The following is a 15,682-nucleotide window of genomic DNA, read 5'->3' on the forward strand; positions in this document are numbered from 1 at the left end:
ACTTTAAAATATATAAAAACATTTTTAACATTTGCTGCAGCAGCACCAGTGTCCTTAAAGCTGTAGCGGTGGCGAGTGTGCGCCCTGCCCCCTAGGCCTGGTGGAGTGGGCCTACAGGAGGGAGCGGCCTTCCTCAACACCCACGGTGCAGCAGGAGCGGTGTCCCAGTGCCTCATGAGGCCTCTTAAGCTGTGGCGGTGGTGAGTCAGTCTGGTCCCCGCCCCCTGGGCCAGGTGGAATTAGCCTGAGGAGGGAGCAGCCTTCCCAACTCACAGTGCAGCAACCACTACTGCCACCCACTCCCCACTCCGCAAGGTACTTCCCACTTGGAGCAAAGGAGACATAGGAGTAAAGGAGAAAATGGAGGCTGTGCTAGTTGTGGGCACACCCAGTCCCCAGTTAAGATATTTTCCCACCAGGGACTAGGACTACCAATCCCAGAATCTTGATGGGAACGTAACATTGCAGAACCTGTCCTGCCAAGTAGACCTGGGTCTGTATCACCGTAAGACTTCCTAGACCCACCTATTGACCTCAGATCTTGCCAGACTTGCCCAGCTGACATTTATCGAATGACAAATACTTGCTTGCTATTGATAGTAGGGGATTTTCTTTTCTTTTTTGTGTTTTTAAAAATTCCTTACAACATTGTGACAGATAATGTGTAGTGGTTGTTAGTATATGATCGATTACCATTTAAGAGGTTCCAGATCTGAAACATACCATATTTCATCACCATATTTCAAATTTATAGTTCACATTAGGAATGAAATTTTACCTTAAAATTGCTCAGAAACATGAATGATAAAACTGGAAAACTGAATGCTTTCAAATGTTTGTTTAAGCTCTACATTCAGCTGGTGGTTGTACTTGGCCTAATGTTTTTTTAATATAATAGCAAACCATCCTTTCTGGGTTTGACTCTTATAAATAACTTTGGATTCTCAGCAGATTTACTAGCTTTTCTTCTGGATCAATAATAAATATATTTAACTCCACTGCTTATACTATGCAGACCTCAAGCTGGCCCCTGCTAACCTTTGACAGTGATGAGAAATGACCATTTATTTCAGCTTTTAGTGCTTTGACTTGTATCCAGTTGTCAATCCTTTGAAAAAATACTTTCCTAACATTTAAAGCATACATGCTGCAAAGCCTTGTGCGATGGTTTCCTTTCCCTAGAGGTATTCTATGCCACTTTCCATTTATTTTAGGGTATCAGTAAAGGTAAAGGTACTCTTGACCATTAGATCCAGTCGTGGACGACTCCGGGGTTGTGGCACTCATCTCACTCTATAGGCTGAGGGAGCCGGCGTTTGTCTTAAGACAGCTTCTGGGTCATGTGGCCAGCAGGACATGGAAACGCCGATTACCTTCCCGCTGGAACGGTACCTATTTATCTACTTGCACTTTGACGTGTTTTCGAACTGCTAGGTGGGCAGGAGCAGGGACCGAGCAACAGGAGCTCACCCTGTCATGGGATTCGAACCACCGACCTTCTGTTCGGCAAGCCCCAAGTTCTGTAGTTTAGACCACAGCACCACCCACATCCCTTAGGGCAGTGTTTCCCAACCTTTTTTGGGCAAAGGCACACTTGTTTCATGAAAAAAATCTCAAGGCACACCACCATTACAGCCCCGTGACGTCAGCGCGCAGCGTCACGCCGGGAGGGACATGAATTGCTAGCAAATTACATAATCACCTCCTTGAGGGCTGGCTCATCTTCTCCGAAGGCAGAACCCCATTAATTAACAGCACAGACTCACACCATAGCCAAGACGAGGGGGGAAAACCTCAGTCATGCACAGTCATGCACATGTGGGGGCTAAATGAGGACGAAGACGGGGCAGAGAGCAGGGTTCAAATCACCCCACCTGGCCAGGACAATCCCTGGGTGCTCCCTTGGGCCACTCGCCTGACCCACCTTGCAGGACTGTTGTTGCGAGGATAACATGGGGAGAACCACGCGCGCCCCCGGGAGCTCCTTGGAGGAGAAAGCGGGCGATGAATGCAATGCACGAAATATATGAGAGGCGACCAGATTTTGCAGGTGAGGGGCCCCCGCCAGCCTCCGCTTCCAACATCCGGCGCAACGACGCGAGGTTTCCCCCCGGGCTCGGCTTGGGGAGCAGCGCTGCTCCCCCCCGGCTCCCCTTCACCCTCCCGGCTCTCTCTGCCGCCCACTGGGGACCCCCCTCACCTGCCAAGTCCGGAGCGCCGGTGGAAGTTGCATGCATGCATGCAGGGCGCCGCGTTGCCATTGCATTGCACTGCACTCCATGCAATGCCTGCACGCATGCATTGCCTTGCACGCCCGCCAAGGGGTCTCCCCGCGGTCCGATGCGTCCCCTCCGGCGCGGATGCAGCATTGCAAAAATAACCCCCCCCCCGACGCAGCCCTACCTGGGAGGCAGCCTCCGCCTCCGCCGCTCCGCCTCCGCGGGGATCCCCGGGCTCCATCCTGCCGCCCGATCTCCGCAGGGGCGCAGGCAGGCTGCGCGGGGTCTGCGCAGAAGAGCCCCTGCCCGCCCGGCTGCCGCCGCTGCGCTCATTCCATGGCCGGGAGAAGAGCGCTTCAAACAAAACGCCCGGCCCGCCAGGCCACGCTGGGAAACGTAGTTTGCGCACCCCGCGCGGGCGCGGAGCCCAAGGGCGAGGGGACTACGGATCCCGGCAGCCCCCGCGCCGGGGACGGAGGGGGAGAGGCCGGGTGCAGGGATGGAGGGACGGGTGGGCGAGCGAGTGAGTGAGTGGCAGCCGCCAAGCCTTGGCCGAGAGCCAGGAAGGGCCTCCCCGGAGGAGGAGGAGGGAGGCGCAGAGCGGGAGGGAGGGAGGGAACCCCAGGGGTCATCTAGTGACGGCACCCCAATCGAAAATTTGACTTTTTAAAAAAAAATCTTTCGAATTTTTAAATTTTTCCCGCGGCACACCAGGCAACATCTCGCGGCACACTAGTGTGCCGCGGAACAGTGGTTGGGAAACACTGCCTTAGGGTATCAGTACCAGAAAACAAAAGTTGAATTTGCAGGAAAACATCCTGATCTGTTAATTCTGCATTTTTGCTTTGAAAGGTTCATCCTACTATTGTAAAAATCTCAAATGGAATTATTTAAGATACAGTGCTATGCACACTTACTTGAGAGTAAGCCCCACTGAGCTTAATGGGATATTCTCCTGATAGGATTGTACGTTTATTCTGTAGAATTGGTGGTGAGGTATTGGCAACCATTTGGGCTCCCTGGCCTTCCAGGTGGTCTCAGCAGATCAGATCAACTGGATTGACAAATATGTGTAATTTTTTGTTGTGTCTATTGAGTCTATTTTACCTGAAAGGATGTACATAGATACACAAGAATCACTGGTAGAATTAAAGGCTCACATATTGAGGCAAGAAAATTAATACCCTGTTCTCAACCAATTTTAATGTATTAACTGGTCATGATCCCCACTGTGCATGCAAGGTTACATATACACAGAACATTTTCAGCTCCGGGTTTCAATGCATCTCAAGTGATTCCTACAAGTCATGTGGTGGTGCCTGTAAACAGCATGTTTCAATCCATTTACTTGTCTACTTGTGTTTGAGGATGACATGATCATCCCAAATTTTTTTCTTACTGGTTACACTTTACTATTCTGGCAAGCATTTGTCTTGAAAGGAGCAGATTTATTTAATTAACAAAAATTGTATTTTGTTAACTGTGGTTGGCCCTCATTTTAGAATGTTTTATCTGCTAGGCTGGTTTTGTGGAGTTGTTTTGTTTTAAATTGTTGGAAGCACCCCAAGAAATGCCAATGCATATGGCGTATAAGTCTTCCAAATACATAGATACATTGTGGGAAAATTTATGCAGGGAAACTGGCAATATTACAATATGGAACAACTTCCTTTTCCCTTTTCCTTTTTTTTAACACTCTTTTCTCATATACTGTTTTTGACATTTCCAAATTCATGCTAAAAGGTCAAATGTCATGTAGGAAGCTCCTATCCTGACATAATCTGATCTTTCAGAACTTTCCCTTACATTCAGTTTATATTCTGCTACCAGGGCTTGGGGAGCAGGTGCAGCTATGCTAAGTTTCTTTATTGCGTTTGTATACTGGACCCATGGCAGTTTATGAGTTTTAAATAAAATACTAAAACAAACAAATGGTATGCAATATAGAGAAACTTGTTGTTGTTTAGTTGTTTAGTGTTGTCCGACTTTTCAAGACCCCATGGATCAGAGCATGCCGGGAATTCCTGTCTTCCACTGCATCCCGCAGCTTGGTCAAACTCATGTTTGTAGCTTCAAGAACACTGTCCAATCATCTCGTCCTCTGTCGTCCCCTTCTCCTTGTGCCCTCCATCTTTCCCAACATCAGGGTCTTTTCCAGGGAGTCTTCTCTTCTCATGAGGTGGCCAAAGTATTGGAGCCTCAGCTTCACAATCTGTCCTTCCAGTGAGCACTCAGGGCTGATTTCCTTAAGAATGGATAGGTTTGATCTTCTTGCAGTCCATGGGGAATGACCTTGCTAAGCCTGGTAGGACAGCTTACTCTAATGCATTAAGGGATTAAGACTAGTTAGATTTAAGCATGTTGGTTATATGAGACAAGAGGATAGAGAACTCTAATAATAAAGGGCTTTTAATCTGAGGGGAACCTATGGAAATAGAGTAGATTCACCTCTTCTTATTTTTCTGCAATGCATGGACCATGGGCTGCATGTGCTGGGGTCAGCACGGGCATGGCCAGTGGAAATGGCCCCCCTCCATTCATCCCTGCAACTAAGGTCACATAGAACAGGGATGGGCAACCTATGGCCCACCAGATTTGGTTGAATTCCAACTCCCATCACTTCCCCATGTAAGCATGGCTGATGGTCAAGATTGATGGAAGCTGTAGTCCAAGAACACCTGGAGGGCCACAGATAGGTTCCCCACCCCAGAACACAATATCTACACAGTGCTCTAGAATTTCTGGGGCTCGTTAGAGGGGGAATCTTCTCTTCCTCTCATTTAGCATTGCCACAGTGGCATCTCATATAAATGAGCAAGTCACTTCTGAGCACAAGGGGGTACTTTCAAGTTTTATCTATGAAGCTATTATTATTCCTGCCACCAGTCTTACTTAGCAGGACATCAATGAACAGCAAGGACAGAGAGGAAGACCTCTGTGACAAGGATAAATGCTAGATGTTTTTTATGCAATAAAATAAAATAAAAAAGCCACCTTGTTTGACAGTAGTGCATTACTCAGCATAGTGTTTCTTTCACCTTTCAATGTCAATAAATACTTTATAACAACAGTTGACTGAAAATGGTGTCTGTCAGCTCTTAGATCTTATCTGCACACATATTGTTTTGTTTTTTGCTTTTGCAAATAACCATAGAAAAATGCATGCAAGTTTGTGGTGCCCTGGCATTTTCTTCAGGGGTGGGGGAGCTTTTTTAAAAAAATATATATGGCTGTGGAAGACATGTGCAAAGAGAAGGGGCTTAGCAAGATTTCTCCAGGGAAGGAATCTAGGCAACCACTGGGGAAAATGACATGTCTCAGGGATTCACTCTCCTAATGGCTCAGATTTAAAGGGAGACTTGGGAGTAAACAATAAGAAAATGATATTAAGAAAGGAATAAGTTCACATGGATGAAGGTGTCCTTTTCATAACTGGCACAATTAACACTGAAATGCTTTGAAAGGAAGTGTGAATAAAGAAAAACAAAGTTTCATATGTATTGGAAGTAAATACTTTGCCAAGTTTCACACATTCAAAGTCAGGCTTAGGTCACCTCAGCATGAGACCAGCTGTAGATGATTTCATGCTATGTTATTCACTAACCATGCGGCAAATATGTGCCAAAGAAACTGTCTAGGGTTATCTATCTTGCCCTGTGCCTTACCTTTCCCCACAGACTTCTCATTTTAACTTGAAAAAGTACTTTTATAGCTTTTTACTGACTTTTGTTAAGGTCTTGGCACTTGTTGCGACTGTATCTGGGAAGATACTGATACTCACAAACCCACTACTCTAATTTGTACAAGCTTTTCTGGCCTTTTCCTCAACTTCCTTGGTGTCCCTCCTGCCATGATATATCTATCTGTCTATCATCTATCTATCTATCTATCTCTCTCTCTCTCTCTCTCTCTCTCTCTCTCTCTATCTCTATCTATCTATCTATCTATCTATCTATCTATCTATCTATCTATCATAATAATAATAATAATAAATTTTATTTATATCCCGCCATCCCCAGCCGAAGCCGGGCTCAGGGCGGCTAACAACACTAAAATAGTGCAACATTATAAAACATCATAAGAATTAATTAAAATCAAAATTGATGGCAACCATAAACTAAAGTATTGTAAAGATTGCCAAAGGAGGGAGTCAGGCTGTGCCCTAACCAAAGGCCTGGTGGAACAGCTCTGTCTTGCAGGCCCTGCGGAAAGATGTCAAGTCCTGCAGGGCCCTTGTCTCTTGTGACAGAGCGTTCCACCAGATTGGAGCCGCAGCCGAAAAAGCCCTGGCTCTAGTTGAGGCCAGCCTAACCTCTCTGTGGCCTGGGACCTTCAAGATGTTTTTATTTGAGGACCGTAAGTTCCTCTGTGGGGCATACCAGGAGAGGCGGTCCCGTAGATACGAGGGTCCTAGGCCGTGTAGGGCTTTGAAGGTTAAAACCAGCACCTTAAACCTGATCCTGTACTCCACCGGGAGCCAGTGCAGCTGGTATAGCACCGGATGAATGTGATCCCGCAGCGAAGACCCCGTAAGGAGTCTTGCTGCGGCATTCTGCACCCGCTGGAGTTTCTGGGTCAGTCTCAAGGGCAGCCCCACGTAGAGCGAGTTACAATAATCCAGTCTGGAGGTGACCGTCGCGTGGATCACAGTGGCTAGGTCAGGGCGAGAGAGGTAAGGAGCCAACTGCTTAGCTTGGCGGAGATGAAAAAATGCCGCCTTTGTTATAGCTGCAATCTGCGCCTCCATGGAGAGGGAGGTATCGAAGATTACACCCAAACTCTTAACGGACGGTGCTGGCACTAATTGCACCCCCGCAAGAGATGGGAGTTGCCCCCTCAATCCCATATCATCCCGTCCCAGCCAGAGGACCTCTGTCTTCGAAGGATTTAACTTCAACCGGCTCCCACGTAACCATCCAGCCACAGCTTCCAAGCATCTGATCAGTGTGTCTGGGGCTGAGTCAGGATGGCCATCCATCAACAGATAGAGTTGGGTGTCATCAGCATACTGATGGCAGCCCAGCCCAAAACTCCGGACAAGCTGGGCGAGGGGGCGCATAAAGATGTTAAAAAGCATCGGGGAGAGAATCGCACCCTGAGGCACTCCACACACCAAGGAGTGGCGGGATGACAGTTCCCCCCCAAGCGCCACCCTCTGTCCCCGACCAGAGAGAAACGAGCGCAGCCATTGAAGGACTGTGCCCTGGACCCCCACGTCGGCGAGGCGGTGGTCCAGAAGTTCGTGATCAACCATGTCGAAAGCTGCTGACAGATCTAGAAGAATCAGCAGCCCCGACCCGCCTCGATCCAGCTGTCTACGAAGATCATCTGTTAGGGCGACCAGAGCCGTCTCGGTCCCATGACCAGCGCGGAAGCCGGACTGGAATGGATCCAGAGCCGATGTTTCATCCAGAAACCTACCAAGCTGTTCAGCAACCGCTCTCTCAATCACCTTACCCAGGAATGGAAGATTCGAAACTGGGCGGTAATTGGATAGATCTAGGGGATCTAATGATGTTTTCTTTAAGAGCGGACGCACCACTGCCTCCTTCAGTTCCCCTGGGAATGTCCCGGTGCCAAGGGACAAATTGATGATATCCCCCAGATCTATCTATCTATCATCTATCTATGCTTCCTATGAGATATCTTGAAGGAATTTACAATACAAATAGATAGATGATAGATGATAGATAGATAGATGATACACAGTTAAAACACATTTTAAAAACAGTTAAAACAATTACATTTAAGAAACAATTACATATTAACAATTATAAAATAGTAACTAGATAGATATAAATATAGATATAGATATATGTATATAGCTATAGAGAGAGAGATACAGATAGAGATAGAGATAATCAATTTCAAATCTAATACAGATACCAGCTTGGAAAACAACCTGCACTTAGAAGGCTTGCTGTTTTATGTTTTAACTGTCCCTCAACTCACTTTGACTCTCATTTTCAAGCTTGTACATATCAATAAGACTGGCTTGGGGCATTTTGCCCTCCAAAGAGAAGTTTGCCTGATCTGAGAGAAACATTCCATCAATTGATGGATTCCACCCATTTAATCACCATTAGACCGAGCATAGCTTTCAAGTATCCTCGGTGACATTGCAGGGAGTTATGAGGGATTCCTCTCAGAATGCATGTTGTGTTGCTGCCATTGTTAAGTTTTGCCATCTCAAGTAACCGTGTGAATTGCTTTCGTACACCGGTTAGCCCTTTCCTTCAGTATCTGCTGGTACCACAAAGCCTCATCCTTCGCATCTTTCTTCTTTTTAGGAACATGGATAGGTGTTGCTAAGTGAGCATGCAACTCCATTTCCTTATCATCTTCGTTTATGGTGCTTTGCTTTCTTAAAATCTCATCCACCATTATCACCCAACCACCCTGATATCATTTTAGACTGCAAACTCATCAGCATGAAGGCCAGTTTCTTAATTTAGTTTTTGAAGCTGCTTCAATTAATTAAGTGGCAATCAAGGCAAGGGTGGATGGGAGAAATCGTTAGCCAAGGCCGTGGGGGGAGGGGTGTCTTTGTCAGCTCTATGCACTCATAGAATAATTTATTTCCAAAACAACAGGCTTGTAGATACTGGATGCTACCAGTAAACTAATTACACTATGTCTTGTAACTGAGAGTGCTGGCTGTGTAAATGCTTATTAGTAGTAATTCTTTCATAGTTAAGGCAGCATATGATAGTTTGATTGCATAGGCAGCCAACATTTCCAGATGTTGTTGGACTACAGCTGCAAACAGCCCTAACAAGCATGGCCAACTGTTAGAGATGATGGGAGTTGTAGTCCAACAGAGTATACCCTGTTGGCTGCCACTGCTTTAATGCAACCATTATCAATAGAATACTAGGTGGTCACATAAATACTTCTGACTAAACAAAGGTGTACCAGGGTTCAAAACTATTGGCAGATAGGAAGCTGCCTTATACTGAGCCAAATCAATGGTCCATCTAGCTGAGCATTGTCTACCCTGATTGGCAGCAGGATTTCAGACATGCATCTCTTCCAGTCTTACCTGCCAGGGACTGAACCTGGGATATTCTGCATGCAAAGCAGATGTGCTATTGCTGAGCGTCACACCCTTTTTCCTATCATTCTTCAAAGAGTCTCCCTGATTTCCCCCAACTAGGGAAGGGAGGGCATATATGTGACTGTGTAAGTGCTAATGGAACTGAACCCTGTAAAACTGCAGGTGTATAGTCTCAATCCAACAGAGTGAAAGTGGAATGATGAAAAATAATAATATGAAATTCCGCCTATTAGCTATATAGCAGAGAAAACAGAACAGCTGAGTGATGGGATTCTATGGTGGGTCTTATTAAGGACTTTTTAAAGGTGGGTATAAATATATAAAGGTAAAGGGACCCCTGACCATTAGGTCCAGTCGTGGCCGACTCTGGGGTTGCAGCGCTCATCTTGCTTTATTGGCCGAGGAAGCCGGTGTACAGTTTCCGGGTCATGTGGCCAGCATAACTAAGCCGCTTCTGGTGAACCAGAGCAGCACACGGAAACGCCGTTTACCTTCCTGCTGGAGCGGTACCTATTTATCTACTTGCACTTTGATGTGCTTTCGAACTGCTAGGTTGGCAGGAGCTGGGACCGAGCAACGGGAGCTCACCCCGTCGCAGGGATTCGAACTGCCAACCTTTGGCAAGTCCTAGGCTCTGGTTTAACCCACAGCGCCACCTAAAATAAATCAGCAGTGCAACCACATCTGAAATATGTTGTACAGTCCTGGATGACCCATATAGATATAGATATAGATATAGATATAGATATAGATATAGATATAGATAGATATAGATATAGATATAGATATAGATATAGATATAGATATAGATATAGATATAGATATAGATATAGATAGAGAGGATATATAGATATAGATATAGATATATACAACACAACAGGGTTGTATTATTGCCCCAACTCTATTCATTATTTTCATTGCCATGATCCTACATTTTGTCGAAGGGAAACTATCCACCAGAGAAGAAATCGTATACTGAACAGGTGGAAAGCTCTTCAATCTGAGCAGGCTGAAAGCAAATAGTACAGTTACCTTAACTTCTGTCATAGAGCTTCAGTATGCTGATGACGTGGTGTGTGCACACTCAGAGGATGACCTCCAAACCATCCTAAATATCTTTGCAGAAGCTTACGAAAAGCTTGGCCTATTACTCAACATCCAAAAAACCAAAGTGCTGCACCAACAAGTACAAAATAACCCCTCTGCAGTGCCACAAATCCAACTCAATGGTGTAACATTGGAAAATGTTAATCACTTCTCCTACCTAGGCAGGGCCAACATTGATGTCAAAATCCAGCATCGCCTGAGCTCCACAAGTCCAGCTTTCTCCCAATTGAAGTGCAGAGTGTTTGAGGACCGGGACATTCGCAGGGAAACCGAAATGCTTGTTTACAAAGCTATTGTACTACCAACCTTACTATATGCTTGTGAAACATGGACCACTTATAAACACCATCTCCAACTCCTCGAAAGATTCCATCAACGGTGTCTCTGAAAAAATTTACACATCACTTGGGAAGACAGGCAAACTAATATCAGTGTACTGGAAGAAGCAAAGATCATGTACATGTTGAAGCAATGATTCTTCAAAATCAACTTTGTTGGACTGGTCATGTTGTGCGGATGCCTGATGATCGTCTTCCACAGCAACTACTCTATTCCAAATTTAAAAATGGAAAACGTAATGCTGGTGGTCAACAAAAGAGATTTAATGACTGTCTCAAGGCAAATTTAAAAAAATGTAGTATAAACACTGACAACTGGGAGACACTGGCCCGCAAGCGCTCCAGTTGGAGAACAACCTTTACCAAAGGTGTCATGGGCTTTGAAGACACTCAGGACGCAAGGGAGAAATGTGCTAAGAAGAAAGCACACTTGGCAAATCCACAGCATGATCAACTCCTGCCTGGAAACCAATGTCCCCACTGTGGAAGGACGTGTGGATCCAGAATTGGCCTCCACCGTCACTTACAAACTCATTGTTAAAATAGTGTTTATGGAAGACAATCTTATTCAGCTATGAGTGATCACCGAAGAAGAAGAAGAAGAAGAAGAAGAAGAAGAAGAAGAAGAAGAAGAAGAAGAAATATATATATATATATAGTCACTTACATATAGTTGCATGCACTGTTATAAATAGTACTTCTATAGTACCATACAGTGACTTAGCGCTTATTTTGACAGATTACTGCAAGAACTCCTCTGTATCATCATAAACATCTAGAGCTTTAACCCCTGCATCAAAAACCGTCTGGCTAGGGGCCTGATGACCTCTCACTTAAATTGAGCCCTGGGCAATGCATAACCAATTTCCCAGGTTACGTTAGTGCTAACTAAGCATTTCAGGTTAAGAATTGTTGGCTTCTTTGTGCTGTATGAGACCTATACATCACTGCTGCAACAATTAAGAACAACATTGTCTTTAATCTAAACAGAGAGAATCAGAATCCTTCAAAAGAGGAAGCTAGAGTAAAGCATCTGAATTTATTAAGCTATTTAAAAACCAATTGCTCCTAGAAGTGAGAATTAATGGAAATGTACCTTAATTGATTCAAAATGCTTTCGACATCAATGTAAATGAACTGAATGAGCCGCCCTACCCCAAGTGTGCTGATTTCAGAAAGCTGCATAAACCAAATTGCTATGCAGGAACTTGCCAAAGTGAAACACTTAAGTAGCAATAATGCTTCAGCTCAATGAGCATTTCTCCAATCAAGCACAAAAGTCTCATAAATAGACCTTTCTAATAGAAGCAGTGTTGGGTATCAGCCCGTCATCCTGTCATTCTCTCAGATGTACATTACTCTATGTTATAATTGTATCTTTTATTCAACACAGTTGCAAAGCATTATAATCTGAAAATGCACATTGCATTTTAATTTTTTTAAAATGCTCCCGAAAGCTCAGAAACGTAAATCCTCAAAGCACTTTTGACATCAGCAATATAAATCATGCTCACAATGACTTCTTCATATACCTAGAAGGAAAACACTCCGGGTGCGTCATTTTGACTTCACAAATGTGACAGCTTGAACTTTAAAAACTGAGATAGAATTTCAAAATTACTCCAGATTGCCCCATCACTCATCCACTGAAGTTAATCGACGTTTTTTATATATGTATGCCTAAAAGAAATGTATTAGAATACTTTTTTCTTGTCAATCTTTGGTGAATAACTTATTTAGGTACATTATTATCTAATTTCCATTGGTTCAGCCTTCTGAGTTTACTTTTATTTATTACAGCTAGCATGTGTGAAGTATTGCTTGCTCTGAGTGACAACCTTCCCTCAATGGTGCCAGATGCAGATGTGATTATATAGCAGAGGAACATCCATACACTATCATTTATTTAAAAGAAGTATCTCATTAAGGGTAGTTTGCATTTTTAAAATACACTTCAGTGGGTGCTGTACATAGGCAGGCGGTGGAGAAGCATAACATACTTCTTTTGTATGGGAAGTAAAATGGATTCACAGTAGCAAACGAAGATCCCATTTATACTGTTTGCCTGTGGATTTTCTAACACCAACAAAAAGCTGTAAAACCAGGTAATAAAGAAAAGGTTTGAAGTCCTCTTAAGTGAAACCAGTAAATGACTTCTAATACACTTACGTCTTTCCTATTTATTCTGCTTTGGAACAAAATGATGTTAATTCAGAAGCCTTTTTGTTAGGAAGGTGCCGAGATACCGAAGGAACTGAAAACACTACAACAGCTGCGAGGATGCGCCTTACCCAGAGATGGAAAGATGACAGATGAAATTACTGGACTATGCAGAGATGGCAAGATTAACTGGGAAAAACAGAAATCAGGAGGCTCAAACCTTCATCAAGGAATGGGATAAATATATAATGTACTTGAAAAGGTAAAGGTAAAGGACCCCTGACATTTAAGTCCAGTCGCAGACGACTCTGGGGTTGTGGTGCTCATCTCGCTTTACAGGCCGAGGGAGCTGATGTTTGTCCACAGACAGTTTTTCCAGGTCATGTGGCCAGCATGACTAAGCTGCTTCTGGTGAAACTGGAGCAATGCACGGAAACACCGTTTACCTTCCCGCCAGAGCGGTACCTATTTATCTACTTGCACTTTGACGTGCTTTTGAACTGCTAGGTTGGCAGGAGCAGGGACTGAGCAACGGGAGCTCACCCCATCACGGGGATTCAAACCACTGACCTTCTGATTGGCAAGCCCAAGAGGTTCAGTAGTTTAGGCCACAGCGCACTGTAAACACTTGAACTCTTTGGCAGGCTTTAAATAACTTCTGCAATGATACATAGACTTTGGATACAATGGAGGATGATAAATTAGATAGATTTATAATATGCAGTTTAAAAAGTTAGTTAAAGAACTCACGGAAGGGAGGAGGGAAGTCTTGAGATTCTGAAGAATCTTGCGTAAAGTTTAATATTTGTGATAATGCTATTTGTGCAAATGAATTTGCAAAAATCTAATAAAAATATTTCCAAAAAAGAGAGGAACAAAATGATGTTTATATGGCAGAGATCTAATTTCCAATGCCAGTCTGGCATGAGAAGACATCAGGATTGTGGGATCCATATATAAACATATATATATACAGTGGTACCTCGGGTTAAGTACTTAATTCGTTCCGGAGATCCGTTCTTAACCTGAAACTGTTCTTAACCTGAAGCACCACTTTAGCTAATGGGGCCTCCTGCTGCTGCTGCGCCGCCGGAGCATGATTTCTGTTCTCATCCTGAAGCAAAGTTCTTAACCTGAAGCACTATTTCTGGGTTAGTGGAGTCTGTAACCTGTGCAGTTTCATCTGAAGTCAGAACAACAAGTCTGGAAGATTTAGTAGTTTATAGATCACACCACTTTAACACATGCTTTTCATATTACAGTACAATATACACATTGATAACAGAATGTCCACAAAGCTTGGATGTTAATTTGAAGTACTAGCAGTTCATTATAGCTGTTCATTATTATCAGAATAATTTTGCACAAGACATAAATGACAATAAATGCAAATTTCCCTCCAGGTATGTTTAGGACTGCATCTTCAGATGGGAGTTTGGTCAGCAGATTTTATTAGCATATGTTTCCTTTCACTGACGCAATTTTATGCATTTAGATTTGCTAGGTTAAAATTATTTCTTATAAGAGCAGTAGCAAGAAATGGGTTGAAAAGCAGCTGTTCAGTGACAAATGACGGTCACATAAATTGTACCTTTGCTGAGATTACTTACTTCACATGTATTTTGGCAAAGTACACGATGAACAGAAGAGGAGAGCATGACCTCTGTGTCGTAGTGGGATGTGGCAATTAATTTCTTTTCATTGACAATTCAGTGAGCTTTTCTCTTGCTATAATGTTTTACCCAAATCCCTCTTTTAAAGTTTTTAGCAAGGTTACCGGAAAAGATCATCTAAGCATGACTGTGTTAAAAGGCAGAGGTAAAGAAAACAAATTATTTCTATTGTGTACAAAATTGAGGTCGCTTTAGGTTAACTGAATCTGATTCCTCCAAGAGATGAAGACTTTCCACATCATGAAGAATCATTCACAGAATTCTAATTGAAAAAAAGAAGACATCAGTTCCCTAGAAAACATACCCAGATTAGTACAACTGTGCAGGAAAATCTGAAACAGACTTTACAGACTGCTGCCTTTGTGACCCTTGGAAAAGAGCAATTGTCAGGTGAAAACAAAGGTGAAAGCTCTGAGGATTGCAACATTATATTAAACCACAAGGACAGTTAGAAAAAGGCAAAAACATCTTTAGCAGAAACCTTCAGTGTTTCTGCAAAATAGAGAATAGACATCCAGTTTCTAATGGTAACTGTTCTTTAGAGATGGGATGAGTAGCTAATTTCATCCTGCTGCAGACTTGGGGCTCAATTCTAGGTTTGTTCTGTCGTGTGTGTGTGTGTGTGTGTGTGTGTGTGTGTGTGTGTGTTAACTACACATAAAAACCCTTTAAATGCCATGCATTTTGTACACACTAATTAAAACATGCATATTTAATGTCAAAAATGCACTTCCCAGTGCTTTTCAATGCACTCATCCATAAAGTACACATCTTTTATGTAAAATATGTTTTTTGTGCATACTTTTTGCACACCAAAGATGCAACAAAAAATCCAGAGAAACACATAAGTTGCCTAGAAGCTGTCTTCTGATCTGCAAGCAAGTTTCGGAGTATCAGGTTGATCTGCTGTGAAACCATGCCAAACAAATTCCTGCCCCATCTAGTTTTTTCTGGAGCCCTTTACCCTTTATTTTACTTTCCTCTGTGCCTTCTCCCTCTTGTTCCCTTTTGTTCACTTCAGTTTTGAAGAGGGCAGTGTTGCAGCTCTTTCCGCATTCTGATGATAGACTGAGACCGAACTATTTACCCAGGCATTTATAAGAGGTTAATGACTGATGCAACGGATGA

The sequence above is a fragment of the Podarcis liolepis genome (assembly GCF_965112155.1).
Source record: "Podarcis liolepis genome assembly, chromosome: 9".
NCBI classification, from domain to species: domain Eukaryota; kingdom Metazoa; phylum Chordata; class Lepidosauria; order Squamata; family Lacertidae; genus Podarcis; species Podarcis liolepis.